The sequence below is a fragment of the Urocampus carinirostris genome, chromosome 2 (genome assembly GCF_059441175.1).
Source record: "Urocampus carinirostris isolate Australia breed hairy pipefish chromosome 2, RoL_Ucar_1.0, whole genome shotgun sequence".
Lineage (NCBI taxonomy): Eukaryota > Metazoa > Chordata > Actinopteri > Syngnathiformes > Syngnathidae > Urocampus > Urocampus carinirostris.
In genome coordinates this window covers 52,575,133-52,588,658 of record NC_142350.1, presented here as the reverse complement: position 1 = coordinate 52,588,658, position 13,526 = coordinate 52,575,133, and the positions used below count along the sequence as shown (strand labels likewise).

The window sequence follows — 13,526 nt, the reverse complement described above, 5'->3', positions numbered from 1 at the left end:
TTCCCTATTAAATACACCAATGATAATAACAACATCAGTAATAATATTAACCATAGTTGTAGACGCACTATTCCCAATCTCTCGTATCACTCATACCCCATTTTCTTCATCTTTGTATTCCGCCAGTAATGTTTTTTTGTATTTAAATTTGAACAGGAGAATAGTTGGATATTGTTTGATCTCGTCTTGTAAATGTAAGTTTGACTCCACACACAGACACACACATACTTTTCCTGGTTGTTGTCACCTTTGAGATTATGAATTTACTACAGCCCCTTACGTATATCAATGACAATGAGTAAGGAATTTCTTTCTGTTATTTCCACAATTTCCGTCATTTTAAAGATGTCTCTTTTTAATTGTTTTTGTGGGTTTTTTTGTGTCAGCTTTCATTTACAATATACGCAATCAACATATACCTAATTCTATATGTAAACTATCACATTATCAAAAAACAAATTCTTACTCCATCGGCATGCATTTTCCTCCCTCATTTTAAGTATTTCATTAAAGTAATTTTCTTGTTTTCAAATATTCTATTCATTTTTTTTTTAACAAAATAATATACAACAAATATACAAACCTGTATTTTCTAGCCAATACAAGAAAATTTTGCTCATTTTGTGTGTTAAATGACCACTAGATGTGGCTGTATGTTGTAGCACAAGTTAGATTACAATCTACAGAAACTTAAAATGATCAAAATGCATAATTTTACTCCTTGTTTATCTGCCCAGCCTTTTTGAGGTTTTAGGATACCCGTATGAGCAAGATGTCTGACAATTTTGTCAGTTCCCTCTAGGTGAGGCTCATGTTTCGCAAGCTACGAGTATTTTAAAAATAGATGGTTGTACAAAAGTTTATGTATTTTTGCTTAATCTTTAAATTAATAGGTTTTTTTTGAATGAATGAAGTTTTTTCAAATAGGAGGTGATAATACACACTCACACGTTTGACCAAAGTAAAAAAAAATACTTGAAATGAGCAAACTAATCTACCATCTGCTAGGTAAGGCAATCTTGCCTATTTTAAGTACAAAAATTCTCATTTTACTGGAAAAATAAGTTAAAATATCTTGAAACTAACGCTCAAAATGAGCAGAAATTTCTGCCAGATGGGTAAGATTTATTCTATAGATTGTATTTTTTTTAAAGTGCACCATCACAAAACATTATTTGCAGAAAACAGTGCTCGAATAAGTTATGATTTTTTTAAAAAGAATATATTTTTTGTATATTTTAAGAATTATTTCAACCCACATTAGTAAAGAATAAAATTTAAATTAAAAAAAATGATTTATCGTATGCTATATAAGACACATCTGCTTATTTTTATTGGGAAAAAATATTTTGAAAAATCCTAAAACAAGGAGAATTATGCACAAAACGAACCAATATGTTCTGCCAAGATTTATTTTATTTTGCAGCTTATCCAAAACCTTTCCTCCAAATATTCTCTATTTTAAGCAACCTCACATGTTCCTGCCGGGGCGACAGTTGCACAACATTTTTGACGAAAAACCACAAATGCGTGTTCGAACCTTGCGTCTGCTGCATGATTTCACATTCTGGCTTCGTCTTGCAGCTGTGCACGCCAAAGCTAGTAAATGTTGGTTGGGTAAGCAATCAACACTAGTTGCACGCCTTATAAAGTCAAAATCCAATCCAGTTGGCACGCAGTGGCACTGTGGCGCAAACAAGATGTTGATGAGATGACAAAGAGAACAAATATTTCTGCTGTCTTGTTTTGTTTAGAGGTAAAATTTGGTTGCCCGAACAGCACTGCTAAATAACGTAAAGGAGGACGAACAGCCTGCAGGATAAGGCATCGTGACATATTTACTATTTTATCATCACTGTTTTATGTAGCACCTTATGGATAAGTGGATAATTATTTTATTTTTTCATTGTATTTACTTTTCTAGTGTAATTTTTGCAAATATCAGTGTTAATTTAAAAATTATGAAGACACTCAAAGTAAGGAGAGAAGATAAGAAAATTCAATTCCGTCTCCTAAAGTCAAATTTGGATTGATTTTAATGATATTGATGGCTCCGAAGCAGACTGCATCCAGTCTATTATTCTTAGAGACTGCTGATCTTTTAATATATTTTTTGTGTGTTTTTCAAAGGATATATATATATATATATATATACACATATATATATATATATATATATATATATATATATATATATATATATATATATATATATATATATATATATATATATATATATATATATATATATATATGTATATATATGTATATACCACAGCCATATACCCCTAGTGGGAGGTGGCTAGAGTCTTTTTTGACTCTTTTAGGGAGATTGATTCAGAAGAGGGGATTCCCAGCCCCATCGCTCAACCGAACTGAGGTGTTGGGAGTCAAACCCCCCAATTCCAACCCCTAATGCTGAACGCCAAGCAGGGAGGCAACGGGTACCAATGTTTTCAAAGGATATTTGTCTAAATTGATTTTTTTTTTTATATAAAATGTATAGCACTGAAGAGTTAAGTGTTGTTCGACTTAAAATATGTTCATTGTTTTGTATTTTATAATTCATTTATTTTCCCTTTTTTGATGAATAATTATTTTTTTTTGCAGATTTGTAATACATTAATATATATTTCATGTGTTTGTCAGAGACAAAATAAATACATCAATTAAATACATGAATGATTTGACTATGGATGCATAAATATACCAAACGCAAAATCCTTTACAAAGAGCTTTTAATATGTCACAAAAGCAAAAGACGTAATCTCGTCGCCAAAGTTTGTTTTTCAACAAACAATAATAAAGCAAGAGATCTGTGAGCTGTTGATAAATCTAAAAAGAAATCTTTGTACTATGTTTTATTTGTTGTTGTAAATATTTTAACTTTAAATTTTGTTTTGTTGTGTGTTTTCAGGTACTCGCTGTTGCTTGACTCTAAAGTTTCTTTTTCGAAACAACTTGTAATAATATAAGTGAAGGTTCATTGTAGATTCCTATTATAATATAGAAGAATGATACATCAGTTTAAATTAATTTGGTACATGCTTTATTGTTATTGATAATGTATCATTAAAAATATAAAAACACCTAAAAAGCCGTTTGGGAGCCGAGTGATCAGATCCGAAAGAGTTGGCTTTCTAAAAAGAACTGATATTTCAATTAATACTCTGATGCGCCTGTCCTCTTGGGGGCAACAAGTGGGGGGCGGTGACGCTTCAAATGACAACGCTGTGATGAGAAGCCATCAGAGCAGGCGTGTCGCCATCATTTTTGAGCAAACTTGTGTTATTTTACTTCATTTCGTGTGTGGACAGGTCACACTGCTGAGAAACATGTCAATGGCAACCATTTCAAGCATCTGCAAGCACCTCTCCCAAAATGTCAGCATTTTTCTAATCTTGAAAACAACAACAAAATTCAAGCATTTTCAAGGATTTCTAGCACCCTTACGAACCCAGTGTAATAATCAAAACAACAAACAACTGTGGACAATAATAATCAAAATGAGGAACTGAAATCCCAGAAATCTTTTTTGAATTTGTCCAACATTAAAGACTAAACTAATTTTGCAAGAATAATTTTTGGGGGGTCAATTACAGACTGATCAAGTTTATTTCTCATGTTTTACCTTCTTTTTTTAAAAAAATTGTTATTTTCTATGTCATTAAAATTTATTAAGGACAGTGGCTCAGGAGGTAGAGCACTCGTCTTGGGATCAAGAGATCGCAGTTCAAATCCCGGCTCCTCCGTGTCACATGTCTAAGTGTCCTTGGGTAAGACAATGAACCCCTAATGCCCCCAATAATCAGGTTAGCGCCTTACATGGCTGCACGGCCGCTATTGGGAAATGTGAAGCACACTGTAAAGCGCTTTGGGAAGTCTTGACTTGAAAAGCGCTATATAAATGCACATCATTTCATTTTATTAATATTCTTTTTGCACAGTAAACCCTAATTTTTAGGTTCTAAAATGAACCCATGATAGGCAAAATTAATATACAATTAAATGCTCTATTTTACACTGAAACTAAAGAAAAAAGCCTTCTTCCAAGCTCCAGTATTTGTTTGACAAATACAAATACTGTATAAACGTTTTTTTCCACAAATAACTACCATATAGTCAAAAAATGATTTTAATCATTGATGTGAACTGAAAGTGAAGTGACTGTTAACCCAATTAGAATACAGAACACAATGCTCGATTCAAATTGGTGAAGTAGCAAGACCATTAAAAGTGAAGTATGTAATAGCAAAGGATCAAATCCAAGCAAATTAATTTGTTAAGCACTTTTCAGGAAATATTTTGCCACCCAAAGTGCTGTATAAAAACATTTAATGGACAATAAGGCAATAAAACCCCATCCTTCCTATCCACCCAACAACCTGAAACACCTAATACAAGGACTCACACAATGGTTAAAATAAAATAAAAACAAAATAAATAGTAATAGAAAAAATATGATTATGGCAAGGCACAGAGTAACAGTGTGAGGAAAGGGACCGGAGGGAGGCTTAGCCACACTGATTTTCAGCCATTGAACCACACCCTGCCAGTGTTTTTTTAGTTGTTGTTTTTTTCACATGACCTTGTTTTCATATATCTATTCATTTATATATTATTTCTCATTAGCGTTAGACATTTGTTCTCAATATTCATTGTTCATTTGCTGTGACACTCATCCAACAGCACAAGTGGAGCTGTCGAACTTGGACTTCAGCCATTGTAAATATGCCCACTATATCAAATAACTTATAATCAGAACCATTTGGGTCCCATCATAATAAAATGAAATTTTTGGAGCAATTCACCTCAACTACCGTGATGGTATAAACAACAAGACTAACTTGTGCTATAAAGGAGGAAAGATTGGGCAACAAAATGCTTGAAATACTAAACTAGATGAACTCAATTTCTCGATACAGTGTTGTCCAGCAGTGTGGGTTACTTTCTTTGAGTAGGTATAACGATGCGGTCTAACAATGTCATGGGCAATTTGTCTCCTGGTAGAAACGGGGAGCAAAAATTGCATCGCTTGACCTCATTTATGAGAGGAATTCTCTGCACCCAGCAGTATTTTTCCTCCATTAGCCATAGGGTGTGCTATGATTAGGCCATCAGCCGCAGTCCGTGGTGACTATTATGTGTCAAATTACAGGTTGCGTACGAAAACACTGCAAATTACTTGGAGATTTAATCTTGCCTGCAGCCAAGTTATTTGCAAAAGCTATCGCAGCATGTTTTCCTATGACATCATTTATAGTGCCGTTGCAAGCATGCAGCACATGCTTCAGACATGTGAAGTCAGGGCATGAACTTTTTGGGATATGTCATACAAATAGCAAAGTTGCTGAAGTAAGACATTTTTGGATTTCAGACATGTGAAGGAGAAATGTTGTACAGTCACAACTTGCACCAGTAAACTTTGCTGGTTGGTACTATTCACACAAGAGAGCAATGGTATTAAGCCTGATTTTGATGGGTGGCGTGAAAGGTTCTTATGTTACACCACTAATACTACCGCTAAAAACAATGGGAAACTGCCGGCTTGGCCATGATATAAAAAGACTAATTCTGTTGGGGGTATGAAAGGAGATTTAGTTACAACTTTTTTACTACCTCCAACTGCAGGACTTTGTCTTCATGCACAATTCCCAGTTCGTCCCTTTAAGACAGATCAGGAACAGAGGAGAAGCAACCTGCTATGATCTACAATCTTGTGATTGAGGGCTATACAAATAAACATGACTTGGTTTTGGACAGTGTAAAAGGGGATTAAGATGTAGACATTGTTAGACCTATAACACAGACCACTAAATAGAGAAAACCTTATTTTAACAAGCCCCTGAAAAATGTCTTTGGTTTCAGTTTTCAGTCAGCTTGTGCCGGATTTTGTATCTATTCCTATCACAAAAATGTTTTACGCATAAAGGGTCTTAGAGAGATTTAGGAAGTCAGCTTGAAAGGGGCTTTTATTACAGTCCCGTCCCGACCCCTAGGAAAAGTTCCTCTTATTTTAATGCCAAACACAACTTTCACACAGATCCGTAGAACAAGAAACCAGGCTTTGACTGGTTTTCGGTTATCAAATCTGAGACATTTGAATCTGATACATTTACCACTGACCAATGACATGAAACAGCTTACTGTTTGAATTCTGATACCACCTTAGAAGTAAAAAAAATGGCTTGCCGCATTTTTAACCCAATATTCTGTCTGTACTTTTCACACAGACCGTTGACATTGGAAGTATTGGAATCCAGCCACACTATGTTCTTACCCTGCGCTAGTACATTACACACAGATCCACAAACGTGTGTTATACGAAATGGCAAATGGTTATAACACAGCTGTGATATTTTGCATTTGGACTTTCCTCTTCCTTTATTCTGTATCGTTTGTATGATGATGGATAAAACCAGGAATGTGGAAAAAGGATGAGCAAAGAGAAGACAATTGCTTCATTTCTCAGGGTTAAGTTGCGGAAGAAACAGTCGCAGCTGACTCATTGATTAGACAATGAATTGACGGATCATTTCGCTTCCAAACATCTGTTACATGTAGAAAACACTGATCGGACTCAAGCCATTAATTACATTTCTTACATGTGCAATGATTTACAGACTATGTTCCTGGAAAGTGACAAACTGAATAGAAGCGTGAGTATCCTCTACAGTTTTTACAACACCGACAGAATTGATAAAGTGGACTCACCTGTGCCTTTCAAACTGGCTAAAAGCTGTCTGTTAAGGGGTAGTGTGGAAGGGGCTCCTTTAGGACAAAAAAATCTGTCATCATTTTCAAACTCAAGGCAAAGCAAGGACATTGCCAGGTCCACACAGACCAGCAAAATGCACAAAGCAGGAGATGGAAAGGGGCTTTTGATCCATTCTTAAACTACAGTACCTTTTAAAATGGGGAAATTGCTCATGGACCAGAGGCCCATTCATTTAGTAATGGTATTTTTTTTTCAAACAGGCATCTCATTTTACCTCCCGCAACAGGGAAATTGATGAATCCCTTCTGTGTCCAATTTCTATGAGCGTACCTTTTTAACAGATCAATGATTTTGAAAATGTCCGTGGGTTTACAGCTGGAAAAACATGCCAAGTTGTCTCTGTTCAATTCATTCTACATTAGTAACTTTCAAAGACCCATGTAAAATGCCCTTGGGTTAAAACTGTCCCAACCATGCCCCAAACATATATCTATAACTTCCACAAAGATACATTAACTAATTCACTCTCGTTAACACCAAATTTCACCCCAAAGTGCATCTTATACTCAGCATACTTTTCTCTAGTATGTATTGAATGGCCGGTGCAACTTGTACTCCACAAAGACTTACACCCCGAAAATGCGGTAGTATTCCAAATATTGGTTATTTGCTTAGTCGCCGAGTCAGCCCTGTCTATTTAAGTACTTTTCACTAGAAATGACAAATGTGAAAAAGAGTGAAGGACATGCAGACTTTGATAGCAGTGGGACACTCCTACCAAAGCGAGGTCCCCTTAGTCCACATTCAGCATGGGTGTCTTTCACACTACAGTGAAAGGGAGCATCAACATCAAATACAGCCATATTAAAGATGTGCCTATAATTATGATACATCCAAGGGTTCGCATAATTTGTCATCTCCAGCAAAATGGCGTTTCTTTCAAAATGATCTGATAAGTGCTAGGTATGGCCCGGTAATTACATCCCATGGGGAACGTAATTACAACACGAGCAAAGTCAAAGATTTTGCAGCCCATACAACGCTGATGTGCCTCGTGAGTTTGAAGAGTGTACAGAAAGGATAAGCGGGAATGTCAAGTGGACAGGGGGGGGCGGGATGTTTACCTCGGGCCGGCTGGATGGATCAAGTTGCGTTTACCAACAAGAGCTGCCAGGATGAAAGTCTCGCGCCCTGGCGGTAATATCCCAGAGCACCTGGCCATGCTCACCAACACAGGAAGCCCGAGGTCACTTCCCCCCACTTGGAGAGAATGCAGACAAACCCCTGCTGACGACCCAGCCACCCCACGCCTTAAGTAGGCCTGAGGGTTAGTTCTAAGAACAGGTTAGGGATAGAGTTGGGGATTTAGTTTCGAGTTTGAGATACATTTTTGACTTACAATAGTTTTAAGTTTGGCCAATGCCAAAAATCAATTTTCATTTCTGCAAAAAAACACAATGGCTGGCCTTCTCAAAAGCAATTAAAAATGCAAATGGCATTGATGGAAAGGAAGGGTTTACATCAGGGGTGTCAAATGGACCGTGGGCAAAATAAAAAAATAATTGGCGAGAAGCTGAGGGCCTGACCGATGGAATGTTGAACATTTTTTTAATGACGCATAAAGTCTCGAGAACCTAATTGAACCTACCGAAAACCTAGCAATTATATTCAAGTATAAATAACACTGCACTGTTTTTTCTAATGGCTCATTCAGTAACCTTGAATTTTCCAAAAGACAAATTTCCTTGATAAAAATCTACATAACATGAACATGAAATGAAAGTAGCTGCTATTATTTGGCACTATTAGAAGTGACAAGTTTATTTTTAATATTGGACAGCAGCAAAGGAGATTTCATATGATGCCAGTTTGTTATCTTGACTACTATTGTGCACTGTTGTTTGTTGTTTTGTCTATAACATCATTGTAAATATTGGCCAATCGTGTGGTTTTAATATCCACACCTTTTAGGGCGGATCTGCTTTTGTAACTTATGATATGTAATATAAACAAAAGGCTCTAGAACAGGTTGAAACGCTTCTCTCCCTCTCTTCCTTACAACTTAAAAATCCATTGGGGTCCTCACACTAAATTTTGCGTGTCAACTAAAGTTTAAAAAGCAGGCTAAATTTACTTGAAATAATAAATTGGATTAAAAAAACAAAAAAGTGAAAACATCTATGAAGCAAAAACAACACTTCAAGGAGAAATAATTCCTGGTATATGATACAACATTGCATTAAGATCATCTCAGAGACCTTAGAAAACAATATCGGGGGCCCGGTATGAGCCTTGCCTTTGATATATATCATTTACATGAATAAAATGGGGTTACAATGGATAGGGTTTAGGTTCTCGGGTCTGATATGAAGATCAGCTGCAGCATTAGATGCAAAACTTATGGATCATGTTATAATAGAATTGGGTTTTTTAAAAAGATCAGAGAAAATGTTAGAAGCCTCAACTCACTTAACATCTCACAAGTCTTTGCGTATCTACACATGAAACACGCCCCCTCTTTTACACCGCAGTAGATTTGTAAGTGTCGATGTAGCCAAAACACATGATTTATGTAACATCCACTTCATGCTAGTCATTCATGTCCTCTCCCTTGTTGAATATTCAGTTTACATTGTTGAATTCACGCCATCCAGCAAAGCAAACACGAAACACTTTCGTCTTTTGGAATCAATTCAGACTCAATCTCGACTTTCTAACCACCTGCAACCACTTGACTGCCTCTTCCCTTTTGGGGCTGCCTTTAAACCACGCCAACCCATGACCCGGCCACCGGCCAGCTTTTTGGTATCTGGCTGGCTTCCAGCTAGCATACAGAGCTGACCCTTGGAAAACTCAAAGAATATTATGAAGACCAGAGGAAGAGAAGGCAGGCAAAGAAAACACATTACAACGCTTCCAAGATGCTAAAACGAGGACGGAATGACAGCCCTTTGGCAGCCAGGCAGTCATTTTGCGTCCCAAGTGGTTGAAAAACAAACTCAATGGTCTTAAAATTTGGGCTTTCTTTTCTTCAACAAAAGGCAGCTTCACACAAACTTTCTATGACTCATTGTCTTAAGCAGCTACTGGTAATGGTTAGTCAGAGTTAGTCAATGAATGATGATTTTAGCCTGGCTATTACCAGCCCCCGAATAAAAATACAAGACTTTAAATACAAGCTTCGCACACATTTTTCATGGCCAATTTTAAAGTCCAATTTCTCAATTTCTCCTGTACCATTAGAAGATGGAATACAGTGTAAAGCATGTATATTGCAGATCAGCAAATATATATGCGATTTACATATGTGATTTTGAGTAAACCACAAAGTTTTTGGATCTGAACAATATGTGTGAGACAATTCTGTTCCCATATAGGTGTTAGGCAAAATGATGGAGGTATAAATTGCGGGAAGTTCTTCCAATTAAAATTTACCACTGAGCAATACTATCTTCATTGATTGCTTGGCCCACAATATGTCCATAATGTATCCGTCATCCTTGCACTAATACAGATTTCATAGTGCCTTATTTAGGTTTAGCATGCACCTGTCCTCTTGGGTGTGACCCATAGGGGGTATGACACTCTATAGGACAACACCATAAAAACTAATACCAGCTGCCATCTGTCACGAGGAAAGAAATGCAATGGCAAAGCGAAGCCACCAGAAAGCAGTGTCGCCGTCCTTGTTAAGCAGACCTGTTGTGAAACATGCCAATGACTTCAAATATTCACAAGTACATCACCCAAAATTCAAACACTTTTTAATCTTTGAAAATAGATTATTAAAATTAGGATTTCAAACACAAGCAATAACCCTGAAAATAACATTCACCTGTAATGACACAATTGATACAATGTATTTAGTACTACTGACAATGTTTTTTCTCTACATACTCTGCATTTGCTGGATTAAAAAAATGTTAAGTCACTATAATATTATCTGAAGTTTGATTTGGTGATTGCAGTAAGCCACGTTACACTTCCTGCCTCATGATGGACCGTTCAGCCCCAGGCACCCCTCCTGCACTCAAGCCTGGGTGCTTGCTTGGCCTCATGTCCAGTTTGAGGAATTTGGCAAGCTTTTCTCATTCGCTCATGCACAACCGATGAAACAAAAGAAAAGAAAATCAATGGTGAAGAAACACCCTTCACCTTCCCACCCTCCTCTTGAACCAATGAATGAGTGCAAATTTGTTTAGACTCTGATGTGTTATAAAGACTCATCAAGCCTTGGCATGCCTTACCTGCTATTTTCTCAGCTCAGGGATGCTGCTGGAAATGTGAATTTCCCTTCGGGGATGAATAAAGTATCTGTCTGTCTGTCTATCTATCTATCTATCTATCTATCATTGCAAATATAACCAGAGGGCACTAATGTAATAACATAGCTGTCCGATGAAAATCCCATTTGACACTTTTTATTTTTTATATTTAAATAAAATGCATGAAAAAAATATTTTGGGGGAGGGGGAATACGATAAAAATGTATTCATTTGATTAGATGAATGACAATCAGTATCGATGCTCATTTTTTCATTTAATCCACAGCTTTCTTTTTTAACATTGTGCCTTGTTTTTTAAGAAGAAATAATGAATCAATGGAGTATTTTCAAACACAAATTAAGATTATATATTGTGACTAGATTTTTATGGAATTGTATTCACACTCAACACTTGGACGTTTCTTTGAAAAGAAAAAAGATGGGAGTTATTAACAATTAATAATGTTCATAATTATATTAAATTAAGGCACAGACTGTTTTTGCGCAGCATTAACCACAAAAGGTGAAAAACACGTTAATTCTATTTGCACGTAGGAAATGAAAATATTATTAAAATATGAAAAGAAATTGTGGGAATATAAATAATGTGATATTGGAACAATAACATTGATATTGATAATATTATAATAATAATGATAATATTTTTATAATAAGCAGAAACAGTCATAACGATGAATTAATAACTCTTAATGATGCTCATAATAATATACAACTAATTGATAATACAGATTTCTTTGTGGAGCATTTTACATACAAAGTTGTGAAGAAAATCTAACTAAATAGCTTGAATATAATTTGAACCGGGGCGTTTAAAAAAACGATGAGCCTTGTTTTCCCTTTGTCAAAACAAAGTGTGGATTTATATTTTATCCCATATTTGAACAATGGTGGCAACCCCTTGGTGCAGAAGTCCAAGGTTCTATTCCACCTACTGCGGCCACCCCGTGCTAAGTTTGCATGTTCTCCCAGTGCCTGCGTGGGTTTCCTCTGGGCACTTCGGTTCCCTCCCACATTCCAAAACCATGCATGTCAGGTTAATTGGCCGTTCCAAATTGTTCCTTGGTGTGACTGAGCAAGTGAGCTGTCTGTCTCTGGGTGCCCTGTAACTGGCTGGCAACCAGGTCAGGGTGTCCCCTGCCCACTGCCCGAAGATAGCTGGGATGGGCTTAAGCACTCCCCACGCGAGCCTAGTGAATGGAATAATGAATGGAATAATAAAGTTGATAATATGCAAAGAGTTTGCAGCTTTATTTTACCCCAGAGCTTTTTGTTTTTTTTAATAAACAGTCATACAATGTGGTAATTAATTATTACAACTCAATAATGCTCATAATAATATAGAATCAGTTTATAATGCAGTTATTTTGTAGCCATTTCCATAAATAGTCATTTGTCAACATAGAGTAGGGATTTATATCGCATAACAATTATAAAAACCACAATATGCAACGAGTACATACATTTAAACCACCCTTTTTTAAAATAAAAAGTCATACAATACTAATATGCCAGGCTTTAAATGCGTGGAGAAAAATTATCAATATATTTAAGTAAACACCACAATAAACACTGTATTGTTCTTTGAATTACTTGAATGATTACATGACATTAAAAATGAATATACATATACAGGTTTCACAAAAAGAAAAAAAAGAAAACAGAAATCAAACTGAACAGCGGAGGGGGACAGGTTCAAAATTATAATAACGAAAAAAAAGAAAAGCATATGTCGCTCTTTCCTACCAGGTATGAAGCGGGAACTGACAGCGGGCCGCCCGAGTGTCACCGAGCCGCAAATCGAGCACTGCAGAGCTGACTTGAGGAAGGAGGTCGCTCCGGTTCAGTGTCGCAGAGTTGAGGAGGAAGAATGGGGAAAAAAGAATCTTTCCTCAAGTGAGTGTAATGGCTGGACAAAAGTTGCCGGCTACTATTTTTTCTTTTTACTACTCAGGAAGTGAGTCACTGCCAGAACCCGCCCCCGTCTCCCCTGTCAGTCAACTCCGAATAAGGAAAATGCCACGCCCCCGCCCTCCATCGACACCATCACTGCTTTTCCAAGCACAGGGGTCTTAAACTCAATTGAGTTGGGGGCCGCTGAAGCTAAGATCCGGGTGAGGTAGGGCCAAATGGGGTTTTCGACAAAAAAAGCGCCGATAAAAACATTCCGCTGTTCTTAAAGGGACAGTGTTTTATATTTGCCGAGTAGATGTTACTGAAATGTGCAAACAAAAATGAGTCAAAGAAAGACTACAAACTACAGAGACTAAGAGAGAGCAAAAGGTTGGGGAACTGAGAGCAAACAACGAGAATATAGAAAAAGAAAGAAAAAAGAAAGAAAAGCGAGGGATTAAAGAGAAAAAATACTTTTTTATATTCGTTTCTCTTTTTGTCTTTTATTTTTTTTTTAATTATTATTTTCCTTTTTTTTTTGTTTTACTTTTTGTCCTATTTGCGTTCTCCATCCGCGCACCGGTGCTCTTCCCCCTGAGATCCGATCTGCAACCTCAGTGGAAATGTTTAAA

General features: G+C 36.5%; 1 protein-coding gene across 1 annotated transcript in view; it reads right to left on the bottom strand.

Annotated features, from left to right (window-relative positions):
* The window catches only part of fhl3a (four and a half LIM domains 3a), a 63,544-nt gene extending 50,618 nt beyond the window's left edge, over positions 1-12,926 (bottom strand). The window contains exon 1 of the mRNA XM_088327055.1: positions 12,748-12,926. The gene's annotated coding sequence lies outside the window, so the exon portion shown is untranslated. The remainder of the gene's footprint in view (positions 1-12,747) is intronic.
* Positions 12,927-13,526: the final 600 nt, after the last annotated feature.